At 36.1% G+C, this 22,576-nt stretch overlaps 1 protein-coding gene across 12 annotated transcripts in view; it reads right to left on the bottom strand.

Annotated features, from left to right (window-relative positions):
- Positions 1-22,576, bottom strand: part of REPS2 (RALBP1 associated Eps domain containing 2) — a 258,619-nt gene that overhangs the window by 230,462 nt on the left and 5,581 nt on the right. The window lies entirely within an intron of this gene.

Consider the following 22,576-nt stretch of genomic DNA (forward strand, 5'->3'; position numbering starts at 1 on the left):
GACATAAAATCGTTTAGCCCTCCCTTCAAAACAGAGAAGAAGTATGGTTTTTTTTTTTCTTTTTTCATGGTGTGTTTATAGTACCTTATTGTAAAATCTGAGTTAAATATTTGGTCATAAATATATGTAATGTTAAGTAAAAATATTTTTTCTGTGTCATTTGCTGACCTCATGACCATGAGAATTCCACAAAATTCTCAAAAAATTCCCATTTAATTTCTTATGCCAACACTTGATGTATGGGGAAAGTCACAATGAAGACGGGATAACTATGCTTTTTAAAAATCCTTACTAGCTACATATTCATTGTATAATATTTTCTTACTGCCCTAGGTCATTCCTTAACTACTGACCTTTCTGCATTCATCAATTCTTCTTTACTTTTGTTCAACACTTAAGACTTTTATTAAATGTTTTTCTATTAGCTTATTCCTTTTCATTAATCCTCAGAACACTTCTGTTGTTGTGCCACAGTCCCCTTTAATTGTCCTATCTCAGTTTCCCTAAATTGTCCTCCCTCTTTTTTTTTTTTTTAACCTGAATTGTTCTGCTCAATCCTGCAATACCACTCCTCCCTCCTAATCATCATGATCCAGATAAGGAGAAAGACCTTCTATCTTAGACATCCAGCCTTCCCTAATTATTAAAATGTCTGGCGCCTCTCATAATTCTAACATTGTTCTTCTTCATCCTAACTTATCAGAATGTCCTGTGCCTCCCCTAACCTTGTCAGAACTGGATTGATAGTCTGTTCCCAACTCTCAGTGCTCTGACTCCACCCCTGCCTCGGTCTACCCACTGGTAGTTTGGAGCCACATGGGAAGCACACATTAGCTGATGGATGCTTTGGACAGCAGCCCTGGGGGCAACATGGCCCCAGCACAATCTCTTCCTTTCAAATAAAATATTTAAACTCTCTAACCTCTATTTTGCTTCAGTTTCTCCAGCATTACACTGTGAGTTAAATGGTTAATATCATTATCCTCTTTCCTCCATAAAGAGAAATTAAAACCTAAAATGATTTAAATACAAATTCTAGATTGTTCAATGATGTCAGAGGCAGAACTGAAATTAAGACTTATTTATATATTGTATATTTTTAGTCACCTATTTTGTGACTACCTTCTTTTCTGACCCAGATTAATTGTAAGATTTTCAAATATTTTTAATTGTTCTGTTTTGGTAAGTGGAGAAGAGGGATTGTTGGGATTAGTTTGGGATTAGGTTTTAGTTTTTGTAGAGATTTTTTTTTCAATTTAGCCTAAGAGAAAAATCGTTACAAAGTTCTAAAAAAAGTTCCATGGCACATTGTCAGAGATAAATTAAGTAACTGTAATTCATGGCGTATGAAATGTTTTCTTGGAAGAAATATGCTTTCTTACTTAATGATGTGTTTGGGAGTATCTTATCTCCTTACTAGACAAAAAGCTCCTAAGGGAAAGGGATAATGTCTTGTATTTCTTTTGTCCTTCCTTCAGTACCTTGAACAATTTGGTGTACTAGAAGATAGTCTCTATTTATTGAATGAATCAATAAATATTCCACACACATTTGGCAATATTCAAAATTGAGATGCAAATAATGGTGTGTGGTTCATAGTCTCTTCTCAGTTCCCAGGTAGAGAGGAGCTGTTTCAGATCATGAAAGAAAGTTGTTCCAATAGCACATAGCACATAGGGAAATGGAAAACAGACCAGTTGCATTTCAATTCCTAAAATGGAGAAATTTCTCATCACTTAGTAAATTATCTTTAGTAGTTGCCATGGATGGGGGAAGGAGAAAGAATTGGGGAAACCAACTATGTGAAAAAAAATTTTAATTTCTTTTCAAATTGGACATAATGAGCATATAAACAAAAGCAAGCAAATGTGATTTCTTGTTCTCTAAAATCATATATAAATTATTATTAAATGTGAGTACTATAGCACACACTACATCATACACATTAGTCAACTGAACATTTATTGAATATCTGTTATGATCAAGACACTATCAGAAAATATAAAAAGGAATCAAATTTTTTCCCTGCCTTCAGGAACTTTGAAGTCTAGGTAAAGAAATTATAGATACATAAAAAGTTAAATAGCAACACAAAGTACCACATAAGCTGATTAATATTTTCAAACTAAACCTGCATAAAAATGTTTATTGCAGCCCTTTTTGTAGTGGCAAGAGACTGCAAATGCCTATCAGTTGTAGAATGGTTGAATAAGTTATATTACATGAATGTTATGGAATATTATTGTTCTATAAGAAACAGTTCTATATATGTTCTATAAAAAACGATAAGAAACAGGATGATTTCAGAGAGGCCTGCAGAGACTGACAAAAACTGATTTTTCATCTCACCATTCCACTGAAATTGATCTCTTAATTGCTACATCCAATGCCGTTTTCTCAATAGGCTTTTCCCTGACCTTTCTGATCACTCTCTCCTCCTCGATACTCTTTTCTTTATAGATTTTGAAAACATGACTCACTCCTAATTCTCCTCCTAATCTATCTGATCACTCCTCAATGGCCTTGGCATCTAGATCCTCATCCAGTTCACATTTAACCATCTGTGTCCCTCTGAGATCTGTCTTCCTCTTCTCCCTCTGAAATACCTCATTTGATGATCTCATTAGTCACTATTCATTTAATTACCATCATTCATGCTGACGATTTTCAATTCTACTTATCCTGTCCCAGTCTCTCTGCTAATTTCCCAATTGTATCTCCAACTGCCTTTCAGTCATCCTGTACTGAATAACCAATAGACATCTTAAATTCAATATGTCCAAAATGGAACTCATTATCTTTACTCTAAATCCTCTTCTCCTCCTTTCCTTAGTACAGTAGAGGTCCTCCTTGTCCCTCAGGCTCACAAACTTAATGTCATGCTGGACTCCTTTCTACCTCTTCACCTCCACCATGTCCAATGTTACCCATTGTTTTTACCTTTGCAACATCTCTAAAATATAGCCCACTTCTCTCCTCTGACACCTCTTTGGCTCTCATAGTTGTTGGAAAGATACTAAAGTGGTTTGCCATTTTCTTCTCTAGCTCATTTTATAGATGGGGAAACTGAGGCAAATAGGGTACCCCTATTTTTACCCCTAGGTAAAAAGATCTGATTATCAATAACTTCTCAAGACACAGATACTAGGAAGTCAGGCAGACTCCAACAAAGTACAGATTTGCCTCTGCCTTCTAATTCTGATTTCTTGGAAATTCAGATCTAAAAAACAAATCCCCAGAAAAGAAACCAGCAGCAATTAATTTTATCAGTCAATCAATAGATGAGCAGATTTTTAAAGCATCTACAATGTGCCAGGTACTAAAGGAGATAGAAAACCACAAAACAGTCTCTGCTCTTAAGGCAGGGTTTTCAAACAAAGAAAAGACTTTTGCTTCCCTGCAGTTTGTTCTACATGGAGTCAGGAGGGAAGATAGTTTATCCTGGAACTGGTATAGTAGAGTATCTGTAAGGCTCCTTGTTTCAAGCAAATATACAGGAGGCAATGGTGTAGTTGGACACTGCTAGGATTAGGCAATCCTGAAATGCCTGTTTAGCAAACTAAAAATGCTAGCAGGTAGATATTACCTCCCCAAGTGGCTGAGTCCTTCAAGATTCAAAGTATAAAAGAACTATAGGACGATTTGGCAGAGATTTCATCTACCACCTAGTCCAACACATCCCTGAAAAAAAAAAGCCCATTGTACACATGCAAAAAATGGTCAGCAAAAAAAAAAAAAAATTAAAATTAAAAAACAACACAAAAGTGTGATGACCGCATATTTTAAAATCAGTGAGAGTCAGGAATTCAGGTTAAAGGAAAATCTTCAATCTTTATTCTCAGTAGAGGTGAAGAAGGATCGAAGGTGAAGGGGAGTTCACGATCGCAATGTATGCAGCTGAGTCAAGAAACCAGCCAGATCAGAAGCCCCCAGAGCAGAACCCAGCCAGCAGTCTCTCCCCACTTCTCTTCCTGCCCCTCTGCCTCCACCCACCAAAATCGTCATTTCCTATACAACACATCAGGACTTGCACAAAGAGTGGGCGGGGCCATTGTTACTCCAAGCATATATATTAATAGAGTATGGTCCAATTACTATTTAGCGTCACGTGCTTGGGACCTCAGTGCATTAACTCGAGCTTCAGCCCATTACACAAAAAGTCAGCCAGCCTTTGCTTAAAGACAGGTAATGAGGCAGAAGACATGATCACCTGAAGCAACCTGCCCTGTTTATGAATCGCTCCAATTTTTAGGAATTGTTTCATTCTATTAAGCTTAAACACTTTTAATTTAAACATCTTTTAACATTCATCTTGTGGATGATCTTTGGTTTATTCTTTGGTACCAAACTGAACAATTTGAATTCTTTTTCCATAGAATACTTCAAATACTCAAAGAGACTTAATGGCACCCTGAAATCAAAGCTAAATGGGGAAAACATGTTTAAGATAATTTAAACTTATGTAATACCAATCAATATATATTTCTGGAACTATGAGATAGATTTGGAAAGTTATCTTAACCCAAACATATAAAATATGAACAAAACACACAGGGTGGATCATCTTAAAGCAACTACAGAAAGGGTAATAAGTACTTCCTTATCAAAAAAGAGGAAAAGGAGTGATAAACATCTGATGGGGTTGGACCATGAAACTGTCCAAACTTTCCTCTGAAAGAGGCCCAAGGGGGTAATGACATAAACTGAGATCTTTTGGGACTGGATGTGTATTCCCTTCAGGGGATCCCCAGACTCTGGGGAAAGCCTGCAAACTCCCAGTTAAGTGGTTTCATTTAATTGGAGATCTTGGTCAATCACCCTCCATTGAATTGCCACAAACTAATCTCATTCAATTTTAAATTGAATTGAAAATCAGTCTCTCAGGAGCTGGCCCCCATCTCCAGGCCAAAGATCAAAGCAAGCTCCAATATATCTAGGGCTACATGCCCAGATATCTTTTGCAGACATGCCCACTGGTGAAGATATTCTCTTCTCAGTGTAACCCTTATTATCTTCCTAACAGGACCTTTTGCCCACTAAACAAGTCTGTATTACTAGCAAGCTGGCTTCTCAGTGCCAATAAATAAATCTCTTTTTGCCACACAGATTTCAGGTTTTCGAATTCTTTTTCATAAGATCTCTGCCAACCAGAAGGGATTTCCCACCCCAGTTCTCATACCTCATCATAATTACCACTAATCTCATCATTTTGGATCCCTGACCAGGAAGCCCCTAGATGAGGTAAAGCCTTTTCTTACTGTCTATTCTAAAATAGGACACCCAGAAATTTACAGGAAAGATTTGGGTGGTAGGAGCTTCAGGACACAGCAGAATTCTCTCAGGGACACTTGAAATGGGAATTCCTGTGGGAATTCCAGGGAGCATTTTGTCATCTCTCCATCTCTAGGGATACCTAGAGAAGAACAAGGAGTTACAGAATCAGGAAATCTATGGCTTGTGGCAAAATGGGACAGAATCCTCTAAGAATATCTAAGGCTTTAGGCCAAAACAAATTCAGCTCGAAAGATCTCAAAACTAAAAAGCTTAAATTAAAACAGCATTACAGAATGCTGCTTAAATTTGCTAGAGGGAAATCAAATTCTCTCCTTCCTGCTCCTCTAAGGACAAGGGCTTCTCTGCATCTCTACACAGTCCCTACCAGAAGGCTTCTGAATCCCTTCCAGAATAGGATCTTAAGTCTGGCAATATCTCTTTAACTCTATGTCCCTCACCTGAACCAGATCCTGAGACTCCCACCCTTTTTTTTCCTTCGCAGGATGGTGATTTTAACCTCTGCCCCTTGGGAGAAGTAGCAGACTCTCAGGGAGAGACATTCAGAGCAGCAGTGTCTCTTTCAATGTTAAATCTTTCCCAGACTAAGGAAAAATCTGACCATTACTCTGAGGACACCAGCCAGCTTTCCCTTCCTTAATCTATCCTGGGGAGAAGTTAATATTAAACAATCTGCCCCAGCTAGGAAGGAAAGTGCAGAAGCCAGATTTGGGCCCTCAAGTTTCTCCTACTCTGCAGTTAAAAACAGCTATTGAAGTCCTTAATGACAGGGATCAAAACTGCATTGGAGGAGAGGTTGCAGAATTAAAGCTAGATTTGAACAATAATCCCTACTTATGGCTGTAGACATTTCATAGAAGCACAAAGGTTCGTGCTTTAGGTAGCATGGAAACTGTCTGAGGAAATCCCCCAGTCCTCTTCCTGAGTTCGAGCAGGAGGAGCATTACAGGGAACAAGCTGCCCTCCCCCCCTCCCAAATGCCCTGCTCTCCGGCAGGAGGTTGGGGCTTGGTCAAGCTCCACCTTACTCCACCACGACATCAGAACCCTGGCTATCCCTGGATGTGGCCAATCCCCAATTTCACCATTAAATCACACCCCAATAATTTCTCTATGCTATGGGGACTTCCTTCTCACTCTCACACTCTGGTCTCACCTGCTCCTCCCCCCACAGTGGGGACTGCAGGGGAATTTAAGAACTGTCTTGAGACCTCTGGTGACCAGTCATTTAAATACTCATTTATTATTATTCCCTCCTATCCTGCTTCCTTATTGGGGTGTGATTTAATGGTGAAATTGGGGACCCAATTTTCTCTTCTCAGCCCTCCAGATGACCTTTTTGTGCTGCTCCCAAAGCTTTCCTATATTTCCTCTAAAATCTGGGAGAAAATAGATTCTTTTGTCTGAAATCAGGGGATTCCCGGGAAGGCCAGGCATGCCACCCCAGCCTTAATTAAAGCTTAATTAAGCTGCAGAATCCCAGTGTATTTCCCACAAAAGTCAATATCCAATAAAGCCAGAGGCTAGTGAGGAGTTGCATCCTCTGATAGAAAGAATTCCTAAGCACAGACTTTTAGCTAGAGAGTTAGGAGATTTGGAGCCACTTAACTGCATTCCCAACAGAGAGGAGTCCCTAAATGCAGCCATGAAAACCCTAAATTTCCTAGCCTCAAGGGGTTACAGGGTCTCCTTACCCAAAGCCCACATTGCCTGCCAGTCTGTCAAATATTTGGGCCACAATCTCACCCCCACCTCTCGCTCTCTAACCGAGGAGAGAAAACATACCATTTTAGGCCTTCCAGACCCAATCTCACAGAAGCACCTATGCACTTTCCTGCCGCATGGCTGGTTTCTGCAGAATCTGGATTCCTAATGTTGAGATTATTGTCAAGCCTCTCTATGATTCTATTCAAGGCCCTGATAATCTTCTCCTTGAATGGGGACCTGATCAGGTCAAGACTTTTAAAACCTTTAAGGCCACACTGACTTCTGCCCCTGCCCTGGCCCTACCTAATTTAGAAAAGCCTTTCACTCTGTATGTGGATAAAAGGTGGGGCCAGGCCCTGGGGGTCTTAACTCAGGTTCTGGGACCTGGGACCTGACCCCAGACCCGTTGCTTATTTCTCAAAGAAATTGGACTCATTCCCTAGGATGACCCTCCTGCCTTAGAGAAGTGGCTGCCAAGGCCCTTTTGATTGAAGAGGCCTCAAAACTAAATTTGGAACAGCCATTAGAGGTTTTAGCCCCCCACCAGGTTTAGAGCATTTTAGAAACCAAAGGGCATCAATGGCTTGTGAGTGGGAGGCTTACTAAATATCAGGCTCTCCTGCCAGATACCACCGACGTGACTCTCCAGGTGTGTCATACCTTTAACCCTGCTCCCTGACAGCATCTTTAGTCTTCATCAGGCTACACACCTGGGAAGAAATGCTCTTCAATCCCTGGTGAAACACATTTTCACTGGTCACAAGCTGGGAGAAACAATCAGGCAAGTCTTCCAGGCCTGCTCAATTTGTGCCTAGTTAAATCCTGAAGGAGCTGTTAAACCTCCCGCTCTCCTGAAGTCTGTTCAGAGAAGGAGCACATACCCAGGGGAAGATAGATAAACAGACTTTATGCAAATGCCCCCTTGCAGGGTGTTTCAAACTGCTTTAGGTTTTAATACCTTTACTAATTGGGTAGAAGCTTTTCCCTGCAGGACTGAGAAAGCTCTGGAGTTATCAAGGTGCTTGCTAAACCTCTCTAGCTCCTTGCAGAGAGGTAAATAGTCCAGCTTTTACTTCTCAGAACACACTGGAAAAAGAAGAGTGAAATTGTCTGTGTCCTTCTTTCTCTCACTCTTACTCTTCTATCTAATTTTTTTCACTCCGAGGATGAGAACTTTGTTTCTAGAATTTCTCTTTGGCTTTTCTTGATGTCACTGCCAGTAGTGAGCAGTGGGGCATTCAGGATTGTTGGGTGGGCCATCAGCATCCTTAAGGCAGCCCAAAGATGAGACCTGATGCATTTTTGCAAAAGGCCCCATTCCCAAATGTCATCTTCTCCACCCTGGATGACACCTCACTTTTAATCTGCTCCTGAAATTTGTTTCCTCTAGGCTCCAAGCTATAAACTTCTAACTACTCCTTCATCTTGAAGATCTTGGAACACTCCATATCTCCTGGCCTGAGGTACTGCTTCAGATCTCATACTTAGCCTGAACTTAGTGAACTTAGGGACATCTCTATGACCCTTGTCAGCTTGAAGCAATTACAGAAGATGAGACCTTCTTCCCGTTACCCCCAAAAGAATTTGGGTCTGAACTGCTTGGGGGGGAAATAATGGGGGTGGACCCTGAAACTGTACAAAATCTCCTCTGAAAGAGATCCAAGGGGGGAATGACATAAACTGAGATCTTTTTGAGATCTACTGTTCAATAAGAAATGATGAGCAGGCAGGTTTCAGAAAAACCTGGAAAGATTTGTATTAACTGATGCAAAGTGAAATGAGCAGAACCAGGAAAACATTGTACACAGTATCAATAACATTGCATAATGATCAACTATGATTGATTCAGCTCTTCTCAGCAACACAAATATATCCACAAATACAAAGGACTCACAAAGGAAAATGCTATTGACCTCCAGATTAAAAAACTGATAGACTCTGAATGCAGATCAAAGCATTTTTTCCACTTTAATTTTTCATGGTTTTTTTTTCACAACCATGACTAATATGGAAATATGTTTTACATAATTATATATCTCTAACCTATATCAAATTGCTTACCATTTTAGGAAGAGGAAGGGGAGGGAGGAAGAGAAATTTGGAACAGAAAATTTTACAAAAATGAATGCTAAAACTTACCTTGACATATAATTGGGGAAAAATATAATACTACTAAAATTATAAAAACAAAATAAAAAGAGAAAAATTAAGTTCTTTGAGAGCAGCTATTATTTTATTTGTATTTATATCCCTATCACTTAGCACAATACTTGGTATACATTAAACACTTAATAAATGCTTTCTCATTCATACATTCCTGAAGATGGGAACTAGCATGGCTAATTCACAGAGTAGTAAAGGGAGAGGAATGTGTAATGTGACTGGAAAAGATAGATTGGGGACAGGTTGTAAAGGATTCAAAAGCTAAAGACAGGAGTTTATGTTTTCCTAAAGTCAACAAGGAGACACTGGAGTTTATAGACTAGTGCTATAGTTATTGTTGTTCTTGTTGTTGTTGGGGGCAGCTAACTGATACAATGGATAGTGTGTCTGGTTTAGAATCAAGAAGTCTTTCTGAGTTCAAATCTGGTTTCAGACAATAGCTGTGTGATCCTGGGCGATCTATCTAACCTTATTTCCTCATCTGCAAAATGAGCTATAGAAGGAAATAGCACACTGCTCTGGTATCTTTGCCTAAAAAAATCCCAAATGAGGTCACAAAAGTCAGACTGGAGTTTGAGTAGAACCATGCTTACAATCCACTAAAACCCCAAGTCTTTTTCAAACAAACTGCTATATAACTATGTCTCCTTTTCTTGCCATTTTAACCAATTGTAATATTTAAAATTCATTCACATAAGTTTCATCTTATTAAATTCATCCCAACACTTTAACCTGTCAAGAGCTTTTTGGATCCTTCCTGTCATCCAGCATATTAGCTATCACTTCTAGGTTGGATCATCTTGAAATGTGATAAGTATGACATCTCTTCCTATAAGTCACTATTAAAAATATTCATCACCATTAGACCAAGTACAGATCTCTGGGGCACACAACTGATTATCTCCTTGTAAATTGACGTTGGATCATTAATTACTACTGTTTTTAATCTAATCCTTAAACCAGTCCCAAATTCATCTAATATCATCATTTAGTCCATCTCTCTCCATTTTTCCCACAAGAAGAGTGTGATACTATGAATGTTATGGAATATTATTGTTCTGTAAGAAATGACCAACAGGTTTCAGACAGGCCTGGAGAGACTTACATGAACTGATGCTAAGTGAAATGAGAAGAAGCAGGAGATTATTATACATGGCAACAAGAAGAATATATAATAATCAATTCTGATGGATGTGGCTCTCTTCAACAATGAGTTGATTCAAACCAGTTCCAATTGTTCAGTACTGGAGAGAGTCATCTACACCCACAGAGAGAACTATGGGAACTGCGTGTGGACCACAACATAGCATTTTCATTCTTTTTGTTATTGTTTGCTTGCATTCTTGTTTTCCTTCTCAGGTTTTTTCTTTCTTTCTACAATTTTTTTCTTGTGCAATAAGATAACTATATAAATATGTATACATATATTGGATTTAACATATAATTTAATATATTTAACATGTATTGGACTACCTACCATCTAGGGGAAGGGATGGGGGAAAGGAGGGGAAAATTTGGAGCAGAAGGTTTTGCAAGGGTCAATGTTGAAAAAATTACTCATGCATATGTTTTGTAAGTAAAAAGATATAATAATAAACAAAAAATAGTGTGATACCTTGATTATTAAACAACTAATTTTATTACCAAATGGACTTTACCTCAAAGGAGAAATTCTCAGATCTCAATTTATTCACACTTGTCTAGCCATAAAAATTAGAAATAGCTAATGTGTTCCCCTCAATTGTCTTTAGGACATCAAATAGTTATTTATTGTTTGAAAGTAAAGGATTGGTTCATTATAACCATCACTCCAAGAAGTTTCCTAGGAAAGGATACAAGTACCCATTAATAAGAATTCTAACCCTTTAACTTCTGAAGTTGTTCTAAGGGGCAGGGCTCTTTTCTACTATATAGGTGAAATGTCCTTGGAGGACAACTCTTACTGGAAATGGTCAAGTAGCATAAGTAGCATCATTGCTAGGCCTCCAGCTTGAAGCCAAATTTGTTATTTAGGCAACAAATGCAGGGTTCACCTATCCATTACAACAGTCTTTAAACCTCCAATCTGTGTAAAAAAAAAAAAAAAAGAAAAGATAAAAAGTAAATAATCATACAGTTACAGAATTGGAAGGACAAGGCAAGGGTGTGTTCTGACAACTGTGTGCTGGATCAGTCACTGTGAAATTGATTTAAATGAGGGAGGACAGTGCTAGGTAGCAATTGAGGCAAAGAATTTCCTCTCTCACCTAGTCAAAAAAAAAATCTAAATAAAATCAGACAACAGAGCAAAACAAAGAGATATTCAATAGTCTGTGGTGGTATCCAGGGAGTATATAGAGCAAAATTAGGAGCTAGAGGCTGAAGGTAAAAATGCAGCAGAGGTTTCTGTTGATGAAAATCCTAACAGGCAATTGAGAGCCAGAGCAATAATTGCTCCAGCAGCTATTATAAAGTTACTTTCTGTTACATTTAAATCAGAAGATCTCAATTCTATCTACTCAACAAACTCTTGAAGAAATCCAATTAGTGTCCCTTAATTTTAGCCTGTTTTTAATGCTGTGAATGCTCAGAATTTGGCTTCCAGCTTCTACCTCATTTTTGCTGTTTTTTTCTGAAGGATGAACAGAGATCCTGGTTGTGTTGTAGTTGTTCAGTCATTTCAGTTGTGCTTGACTCTTTGTGACCCCATTTGGACTTTTCTTGACAGAACTATTAGAGTAGTTTGCCATTTCCTTCTCCAGTTCATTTAACATATGAATAAACTGAGGCAAATAGGGTTAAATAATTTGTCCAGGGTCACACAGCGCTAGTTAAGTGTCTGAGGCCAGATTTGAATTCAGGAAGATGACTCATAACAAGAGACCTAATTGTATAGTTCCTCCCCCAAAAAATTTATATTTCATTTTAACTAGGATGTATTTATAAGGCAACATCTAACATAAACAAACATCTCATTCACCTGGGCCAATCAAGTAACAAAGTGAATTGAAAACATTGATCAAAAGACTATCATTCTGGTATACATCCTCCCCAGTCATCTATGTCCCAGCAGCATTTATTTTCCCAGCAGACAACAAATGACTCTTTCATCATTAGAGAACATTAGTGAACCAGGTAACCAAAACCTTTCAAAACATTACCTAGTGATATTACTAAGTGCACATTCACAAAATTCACTTTCTATTTTGCTTTCTTTAGTCAGTTTCTATTAATTGCGTCTCACAGCATTTTTGGAAGATAAGTTCATCTTGTTATGCTCATTTTACAGATGAGGAAGTAGAAAGGTTCCAGCAGGGATTGTGCCTTAATATATCACGTGTCCCTTTATGTGTAACAAGAATCTATTTTGATTTATTCCCATCAAGCCATATAGAAATATCTGTACAATCTCAGTGAAATACCTTAATTGGAAGGCTGACAGAATGAAAGCCACAGAATGGATAATAGATTCTATTATCATCTGTAGTGGATGGAATATCAAGCCTCTTGTTATGAGTTAGAAAGACTTATCTTCCTCAGTTCAAATCTGGCCTCAGACACTTATTAGCTGTGTGACCTTGGACAAGTTACTTAACCCTATTTGCCTCAGTTTGCTCATATATAAAATGAATTAGAGAAGGAAATGCCAAATTACTCTAATAGTCCTGCTAGAAAAATGTCCAAATGGGGTCACAAATTCTCACCTCTGGACAAATAACTTCATTTCTTTTTTTTTCCCTATTAAACATTGAGAATGCAGGACAAACAACCCATTTTTCCAGAGAAGTTTACTCAATTGATCGTTTGCAAAAGACATCATCTGCATAAAGGGAAAGAATTGACAAATAGAAGTTTGCATAGAATACTTTTTCTGTCTAATAGTAGCCATATATAGGGTGGGGTGGATAGGAAGGTAAAAAAAGAAAAAGAAAAAAATTAATTTACATGATAACTTTGTTGTATATTTAAAAGGAATAGCAAGTTTCACAGGACAGATTTGCAGTTTTGTATGTTATCATCTTTTCATAATACTATGTTATAGAAATGCTTGCTTTGTTCCATAAATTAAAAATAAAATATATTTTTTAAAATGCATCTTCAGACAAAGAAAAAAGTTTCCAACTCCACCACTACTGGTGTAGGGATATTTTGTTTGTGTATGCACACCGAACATACACACACACACACAAATCAGATAACATTTCACTTATCCATAACAAGGGATCACAGGGTCATAAATGAAAAATAGCTTAGAGGTCATCTAATCCAACCTTCATCCTTTAGGAAATTTGAGATGAGAAAGATTACATTGGTGGAGAGACAAAGTCATAAAAAATATAATTCAGATTATATTGGGCATTTGTATTTATGTTTTAAAATGTTCTGTGGTTAAGTAAAGGTTTGAACAAGGAAATAAAAAATCAAGAATAATTTGCATAAACAGTGATCAATATTTTAAGGAAAAATAACTGGTTAAAAAGAAAAGCTACCAAAACATCAGGTTTGATTTCCTTTGGGTTGCTATGCTTTTCAGTTTTGAAAATTGTTACAACTATAAATTGCTACCCAGAGAGGGATTATAACCCTGTAAGACTAGCTTATTCAAATTATTCTAATTGTATTAGTCCATGTTCTAATGGAAACAACAATAATAATAATAGCCTTTATATGGGCAGCTAGGTGGTATAGTGAATAGAGTGCTGAGTTTAAAGTAAGGAGGACTCATCTTCTTGAGTTCAAATCTGGCCTCAGACATTAAGTAACTAACTGTCATCTTGAGTAAGTCACTTAATCCTGTTTGCCTCAATTTCCTCATCTGAAAAATGAGCTGAAGAAGGAAATGGAAAACTACTCCAATATCTTTGCCAAGAAAACCCCAAATGGGGTAATGAAGAGTCAGACACAACTGAAAACTAAAGTGCCTTTATATAGCACTTTACACTATTATCTCATTGAACTGCACAACTTTGACGGATAGGTACTATTATGATCCCCAATTTCCAGATAAGGAAATTGAGGTTGAGAGGTTAAATCACTCTACCAGAATCACATCAAGAATCTTAGATCCAGCACACCAAGCACTCCATCTCCCAATTCTGGAAATTTTCACTTAATACCTATCCTTCCTACAAGGCTCTCTGAGCATTTTCACTAGCTTGTCCTCCTTCCTCATTTCCACAGTCTGCCTTCCCTAGCATTCTTCAAGTGCTACTTACAATTCAGTCTTTCATGCATCTTTCCTGATCCCCCTTAAAGCTATTGTCTTCTCTCTATTAAATGTTTTTGTTCAAAAACTTTTTAGTTGTGTCCAACTCTTCATAACCCAGTTTGGAGTTTTCTTGGCAAAGATACTAGAGATGTTTTCCAGTTTTGTGGTGACAAAGGAATTGGAAATTGAGGAGGAATCCATCATTTGGGGAATGGCTGAATAAATTGTGGTATATGAATATAATGGAATACAATTATTCTAGAAGAAATGATGAGCAGGTAGATTTCAGAAAAACCTGGACTTATATGAAATGAGCAGAACCAAAAGAACACTGTATATAGTAACAGCAACTTGTATGATAACAAACTATAATTGGCTTGACTATTCACAGAAATATAGTGATCTAAGACAATTCCAAAAGACCCATCAAGGAAAACACTATCCAATCCAGAGAAAGAACTATGGAGTTGGAATGTAGATCAAAGCATATCATTTTCACTTTTTTAAATTAAATTTTTTCTTTCTCATGTTTTTTTCCCTTTTGTTCTGATTCTTTCACAGCATGACTAATGTAGAAATATGTTGAATGTAATTGTATATACATAACCTATATCAAATTGCTTCCCATCTTGAGGACGGGGAAGAGGAAGGAAGGAAGGAAGGAAGGAGAAAAAACTGGAAACCAAAATCTTTTCAAAGTAAATATTGAAAACAAAAATAAAATTTTAATTTAAAAAAGTACCTCTCTTTTTGCATAATGTTTTTTCATATATTTAAGGCCAAGTCATTATAATTTCTCAGCATCAGTTTCCTTTATGTTTTCAGTGTTTTTCCATTGACATTGCAACTTTCTTTGTGTATACTGTTTCCCTGGCTCTGCTTACTTCATTTTGCCTTAATTAATGTGAGGATTCTCATACTTCTCCATAAGGTTATGTTCTTAACAGTGGAATTCCTAGATCAGAAAGTACAGACATGTTAATTACTTTTTCCAAATAATGGGATGGTGTCACAATGTAGTAGGATTGGAAGTCAGATAATCTAGATTAAAGTTGTGGATCTCCCACTTACCAACTATGACTTTAGGCATCTATCACATTTGAGCTTCAGTCTCCTCATCTACAAAATGAGGCAAATGGTCTGGTTATTCTCTATACTTTCTAGCTACACAATTCTGTAATTCCATGATTATATAAATATAAACAATTTTTTATTATTATTACGGAAAAGCTAAAGAAAACTGGGAAACAGCAGGAGCTTGCAAACTAATGTATCATACTCACATATCAAAGGCAATATTTTTTAATATGGTATATTAAAGAGTACATAGTTACCATTGTAACCAATTTTCCAGAATATAATAAAAATAATAGCTTGTATTCATATAGTTAAGATTTATAATGAACTTTTACAAATATGATTATTATTATTATGAGGTAGATTTAGTACCCATAATTTCATTAGTATAAAAAATGCTCTGGGAGGAAATTTCATTTACTAGTACAAGTTGAAACTTCTGATGCTGATAACTTATGATCTTAAAGAGTTGCCTAGGGCACTGAAAAGTTAAGTGACTTAGGAAGAATCATAAAGCCAATACATATAACAACAATAATAATAATATCTAACATTTATATAGTAATTACTATGTGCCAAGCACTATGCTAAGTATTTTACAAATATTTTATTTGATCTTCACAACTATGAGAGGTAGGTATTATTGTCATCCCAACTACTAAATGTCTGAGGCCACATTTGGGCTCAGAAAAATGAGTCTTGAGTACAGCCTTCTACCCATTGCACTACCTAGCTGCCTATCAATATGTGTAATATAGGTATATGTAATATACATATTTGCATATATATGTATCATGTTTTATATATAATACATATATCTATAAGATATATTAATATATATGCACAATAAATGTACGTATCTCCAAATTAAAGAAAATCCATGAACCATGGCATGTTGTTGTGTGAACTAAGTTCTCATTTTCTCCACCCTCCCTCAACTAAATCCGACTCACCTGCATGTCATGGCATCACTTCCATGATGTCATGACCCTCTTCAAGAATTTAGGACAAACATCAACCTCTGTGTGTAGAGTTGCTCCACTGGGGACCCAAATGAAACTGTTCAATTGGGAAACTCTTTCTTTTCCTTCTTTACTTCCATTCTTCCTTTCCTTTCCCTCTATCCACATAGGGTTTCATATCCTTATCTGCAGATACCATGACACATTTTAAAGAACTGAACACTGTTCATCAGCAAAAGGATATCAAAAGTTCTGTAGAATTATAAGACAAAAAAAGTCTTGGTGGCTTGAAAAGTTTGGAAACAACTAAGATTTAGGAAAAAATGGGAAAGCCCTGGATAAGGACTCAGTAGTGATATGTTAGTGTTATGATATGTTAGTTCCGACTATGGATTTATAATTTTACTGTTAATAGTACATCTGTATTTTTAAGTGGGAATGGAATCATGTCACCTCTGAAATATCAGTGAGAAAACCAAAAGCTTATTAACTATAATTGATGTCTGGAAAGAGACTGAAAAGATGCAGAAAAGGACACAAGAACTTTATTGACAGAATTGTTTTAAGTCAAGAAATATTATGAAGACAGTAGTTGAAAAGAGATTTAAAAGAGCTAAATGGTGGGACTATAATTGCTGGAACTCAGGAAAAAATCACTAGAAGCTATAATGGTCAGAGATGACTGTGGCTGTAATTCTTATCATAGCTGATACATTGTAGATAATTATATCTTTATTTGTTACACTGTTAACAAATTTTATAGTCAATAACCTTGATGCTTATTTAAGCCTAGGAAAAAATAGTTTTGATACATGAGCAAAAATAAGAAATGAGGTTTCTCCCATTTAAATCATATTTAATAAACTGAGGTGAGGTACTAATTAATTGATGAGATGTGATCATTTTAGATGAAGAAATATTGTAATAAATCCCCTGACAATAACAAAAGCTAGGCTGAGAATGAATAAAGTAACAAGATTTAGTTCCCCAAATCAGAACCTGTCAGGGAAAATTAAGGCCTGGAAAGTTAACCTATAAGATAGAATAAAATAGAAGTGAGGACATCAACAGGTAGAACCAATTTCTAAACAACCCAGACACATTTTGCCCTTCTAGAGTTCTCATAGAACTTAATTTAGCTAACTGAATTGACTTAGAAAACCACATGTTGAGATTATTTTTGCTTTATTGTATTTATATTTATTATATTAAATACTCACCAATTACATTTTCATCTGATAAGCGTAGTACTCAGAGAGTCCCATGAGCCTGATATTTGACATCTCTGGTATAGTCCATTGTGGTAGCACATTGACAGAGATATATAAATGTAAGATTCTGTCCCTGCTTTTATGGAACTTACATCCTAGTAGGGTAGTAAGAGAAACTAACATATAAATGTAATACAATATCTAAGTGTGCAAGGTAAGTACAAGCAAATTGATCAAATTAAGAAATGCTTCCTAGAGGAAAAGGAATTTGAGCTGGAATTCAACAGAAAAATAGAGAAAGGAGGGGGGCATTGCAGGTATCCCTATGCCTGGAAAATGATCATGAGCAGCCCATTTTGGCTCGTGCATCTGAGTATATAGAGGAGAGTAACATGAGATAAAGCTAGAAAGGTAATGTAGGCCAGTATTACATTGCAGAAGGCCTTGAATGCCAGTTTATGGACTTTATGTGGTTTACAATAGGGAGCTATGAAAGAGTTTTGAAAGAATACTATGATCAAGTCTATGCAAATGAAAGCTATCTAATAACTCTGAAAGAGAAAGACTGGAGGCAATAAAAGAAGAAAACTATTAGGATGTTATTAGTGGAAAAACCATTACATTGAATTCCCAGTCCCTATAGTTATGCACACCTGCATCTTTGATTTCCTTCACAAGCTAATTGTACAATAATTCAGAGTCTGATTCTTTTTGTACAGCAAAATAATGTTTTGGTCATGTATACTTATCGTGTATCTAAGTTATATTTTAATATATTTAACATCTACTGGTCATCCTGCCATTTAGGGGAGGGGGTGGGGGGGGGTAAGAGGTGAAAAATTGGAACAAGAGGTTTGGCAATTGTTAATGCTGTAAAGTTACCCATGTATATATCCTGTAAATTAAAGGCTATTAAATTAAAAAAAAAAAAAAAGGGATGTTATTAGTGGGAACAGATAAGAGAAATATTCATCAGTTTCCACTACATAGCACAACCGAGAGCCCAAAAGCAAAAGGAGCCACTGAACCCCTAAAATAAATATGAATGAACTACATTTCAGCTACTTCACTCTCAAAAGAACTCTTGGAACTCTCACTTAAAAATATTTACTCTTGGAAAAGGACCTATATGTTATTTATAGCTGCTCTTTTTCTGGTGACAAAGAATTGGAAATTGAGGAGATGCCTTTATCAACTGAGGAATGGTTTGAACAAGTTGTGGTATATGAAAGTGATGGGATACTATTGTGCTGTAAGAAATGCCAAGCAGAACAGTTTCAGAAAAATTTGTGAACTTATATGAATTATATGTGAATGAATGAATTATATGAATTTATAAAGAATGAAGTGAACAGAACCAGGAAAACATTGTATTATGAATGATTTAGCTATTCTGAGCAATACAATGGTCCAAGACAATTTCAAAGAAATTATGATTTTAAAAAATATTACCTATATCCAGAGAAAAAACCAGGAGAAAATTTGAAACCAAAAAAAAAATGTAATGAATACTAAAAAAAAAAAAAAAAAAAAAATGTAATTGCGAAAAAATAAGGAGAAAAAGAAAAAAACTTATTAGTTTAAACACAATTTTAATAAATGTACTTATCAGTTCCCTAACTCATAGCAGTTCATTAATAGTAATGATTAAGAAGAAAGAGATTTCACTAAAAATATGAAGTAATTTAACACCAAAAAAACAAAGAAAACTCAAAGAACAGTTATGTGTTGCTTCTATAAAAGTGAGACAACTATAAAAATGGATCACAGCATGTAATGTAAGATTTTTTTCAATATGTTAGATTAACTGAACTTCCCACTCTCCTTTTTATTTTAGTAATAAAAAATGGTTCTCTACATAGGGAAAAGGATATATTGGGAAATAAGTGACATAAAAACAAAAGATATTAATAAAAAGTTATTTATAAAAAAGTTTTAATGCAGGAAAGAGAAATTTATTTTAAACCAGTGAAAATGGTTACAATTTTTAAACTGCTGATTCATTAAAGGATTAAATACATGCCAGTTACCAAAAAAAAGTGAAACAGTTTATGTCCTCAAAGACCATTAATAAATGAAGTGTTATCTTAACACTGAAATAACTTTAAATTTGTAGCATCTTATCAAGTCGAAATCAGTAATTGTCTAAAAAAAAAAACAATTCTAAAAACTAAAAAGCTCTAAATTGTAGAAATATATTCAATTCCTATTGTCTACTGAAATTTTCAAGACTAAACTTTCAACCTAACAAAAGTCCCTCAGGTAAAAAGGTTAGTCATAGTAACGTTTAAAAATAAGTCAAACCACCAACTTCCATTCCCCAGAGTGAACCACTGAAAATAAAGAAGTCCTATCGGGAGTATGCTTTTTGCTGTAACTAGAGGAAATGCTAGTTGTGTCACATTAGTGGAAATTACCATCGAGAATGTGTGTGAGCACAGAAGGACTGAACAGAAGGGATGTGACATGGGCCAAAAGAAGGCAGCAGCAATCTTACACTGGACACAAGATTTAACAGTCACCACTGCCAGGTTGGCTGAAAAAGCTAAAAGGGAAGAACATTAAATACTCACAACAGTAAAATATCAATCAGTATCTGTATCAGGGAGCTCTGTCCAGGGCTCTGGGGACACAAGGAGCACTTTAGAGAATTACATGTAATAATGCAAGATATTAGTAGCCCCTAACACAGGATTTAGGATGGGAGCAGCTAGATGTTGCAGTGGATAGGGTACCAGGCCTCGAGTCAGGAAGGCTCATTTTCCCTGAGTTCTAATTTGGCCTCATACACTACTATCTGTGTGAACCTGGGCAAGTCACAAAATCCTATTTGCCTTAGTTTTCTTATCTATAAAAGGGGCTAAAGAAAGAAATGGTAAACTACTACAGTAGTTTTGCCCAAAAAAAACCCAAATGGGGTCACAAAGAGTCAGGCTAGACTGAACAACAACAAAACAAAACAGGATTTTTAATACAAATAAATATATAAATAATAAAAATGCTTGTTAGTTTATTCAGTATAATAAATGAATAAAATAACAAAGGAGAAAGTGTCCAGGGTAGCAAGTTACAATGGAAAGATTACTGGATTTAAAGTCAAGGGACCAGGATTTGAATCCTAGAATTATCACTCCATGTACACGGACAAGTACGTTAAACTCTGTGGGTCTCATTTGTTAAAAGAGGTAGGCTGGACTCAATTAATGGATCAAACTCAAATAGAAATGGAGGCCACTAAAATTTACATAAGGATATGTAGGTGCCACAGATTGATTTAAAAAAATCACAGATTAATAGAATGTTGTATTGCATGTTTTAAATTTTATTAATGGTAATCAATTACATTTTAATCTAGTTCAATCACACTGAGAGTATTGCCACAGTCTGTGTTTATCCAGAAATATGTTTAATATCTCTGGTCTAGATGATATCCAAGAATCCTTTCAGCTTTAAGCCTATGATCCTATTATCCATCTCAAAATTTCACTGTCCTAGGGGAGGAGAAATGGATATAAATATGACAGATTGTTAACTATAAATGCAGCTAATTCTGATATAGGATCAAATAATAAAACTACACATTTTCCTAGCAATATCTAGCACTTGGCTATCATCAAAGTACACCTCCAATACCTCATCACTACCATCAAAGACTGCAGTTTCATCACTACATAGAGGTGGCTTCTTCAGCAAAGTGCAAGCTCTATAAGATCCTACCAAAACTGAAAAGCTTTGAGTACAGATTAATGAAAATCTCTATATATCTTTGCCTTAGAACCAGCAAATGTTATGTTTTCATGAAATAGTCAAAAAAATTATTTTTTAATTTATTTTAGCAACAGTAGACTTCCATTTTAAGTTAGGGAGGACCTGAAATCCACTGAAATCCATATTGGTGGTGATTGTTCGGCCATATCCAATAGTTTTTAACCCCATTTGGAGTTTTCTTGGCAAAGATACTGAAGTAATTTGTCATGTTCTTTTCCAGCTCATTTTACAGGTGAGGAAACTGAGGCAAACAAACAGGGTTAAGTAACTTGTTCAGGGTCATAGTTAGTACATATCTGGGGCTGCAGACCCCAAAGAGACCTTGAATTCAGGTCTTCTCAACTCCAGACCAAGTACTGTGACTTCTAAACAACTCCATATTGGGATCCAAAAGGAGCTGGAAGGGACTTCAGCAGCCAAATAGAGCTTGTCCAGTTTTTTGTATACCCCTCTGGCAACCTGGTAATACCTATGGACACCTTCCCAGAATGGTGTTTTCAAATGACTAAATGACTCAAATGACTAAAAAGGAAATCAATTATATTGGACAAAGTTAAACTTTTTAAAGTTTAAAAAAAAAAAAACTTCACAGATCCCAAGCTAAGCTTTAACAGTCCAATCTTCTCTGACAGCTAAGAAAACTGAAGCTTAGAGGGGTTAATTTAGTTACAGAACCCCTAAGTATTGAAGCAAGTGTACCTGAAATTTTTTTTCAGGCTTTTCCTAGAAAACTTTCTATAAATTAAAGAGGACATGCAATCTCTTCTTCACTTTTAAAGGCCTTTAGTATTCTGTCTAAGAAGCACTGACTTTCTGTCAACTTTATGACCAAAGACTGTATACTAAAAAAAACCAGCAGTTTCTTTTCCAAATCGCAGGTATTTTCACCTAACAGAGTAGGAATAGGTGGCGAATGGGAGAGGAAAGGGTGTTGAACCACAGTTGAAAAAGTAAAATCAGGCAAGCCTGAGGCTGCATGACACCTATTAAAGCAAGCACTTAAACAAGGTACTCAAGATTTCATATTCCCTAAAGTAGATCACCACAAAAATATGAAACGAGGGCAGTGATCATATTACTCTTTTTGATTCCCTCCTTCTTGAATTTGCCCACTGACGTTCCCAATTCTCCTAAAACAAATTACAAACTATGACTGCTATAGTTATTGCTTGATGGTACTACTAACACAAGGTTCCTACACTTTCTGAT

Source organism: Sarcophilus harrisii, chromosome 3, assembly GCF_902635505.1.
Source record: "Sarcophilus harrisii chromosome 3, mSarHar1.11, whole genome shotgun sequence".
In the NCBI taxonomy this organism is placed as follows: Eukaryota; Metazoa; Chordata; class Mammalia; order Dasyuromorphia; family Dasyuridae; genus Sarcophilus; species Sarcophilus harrisii.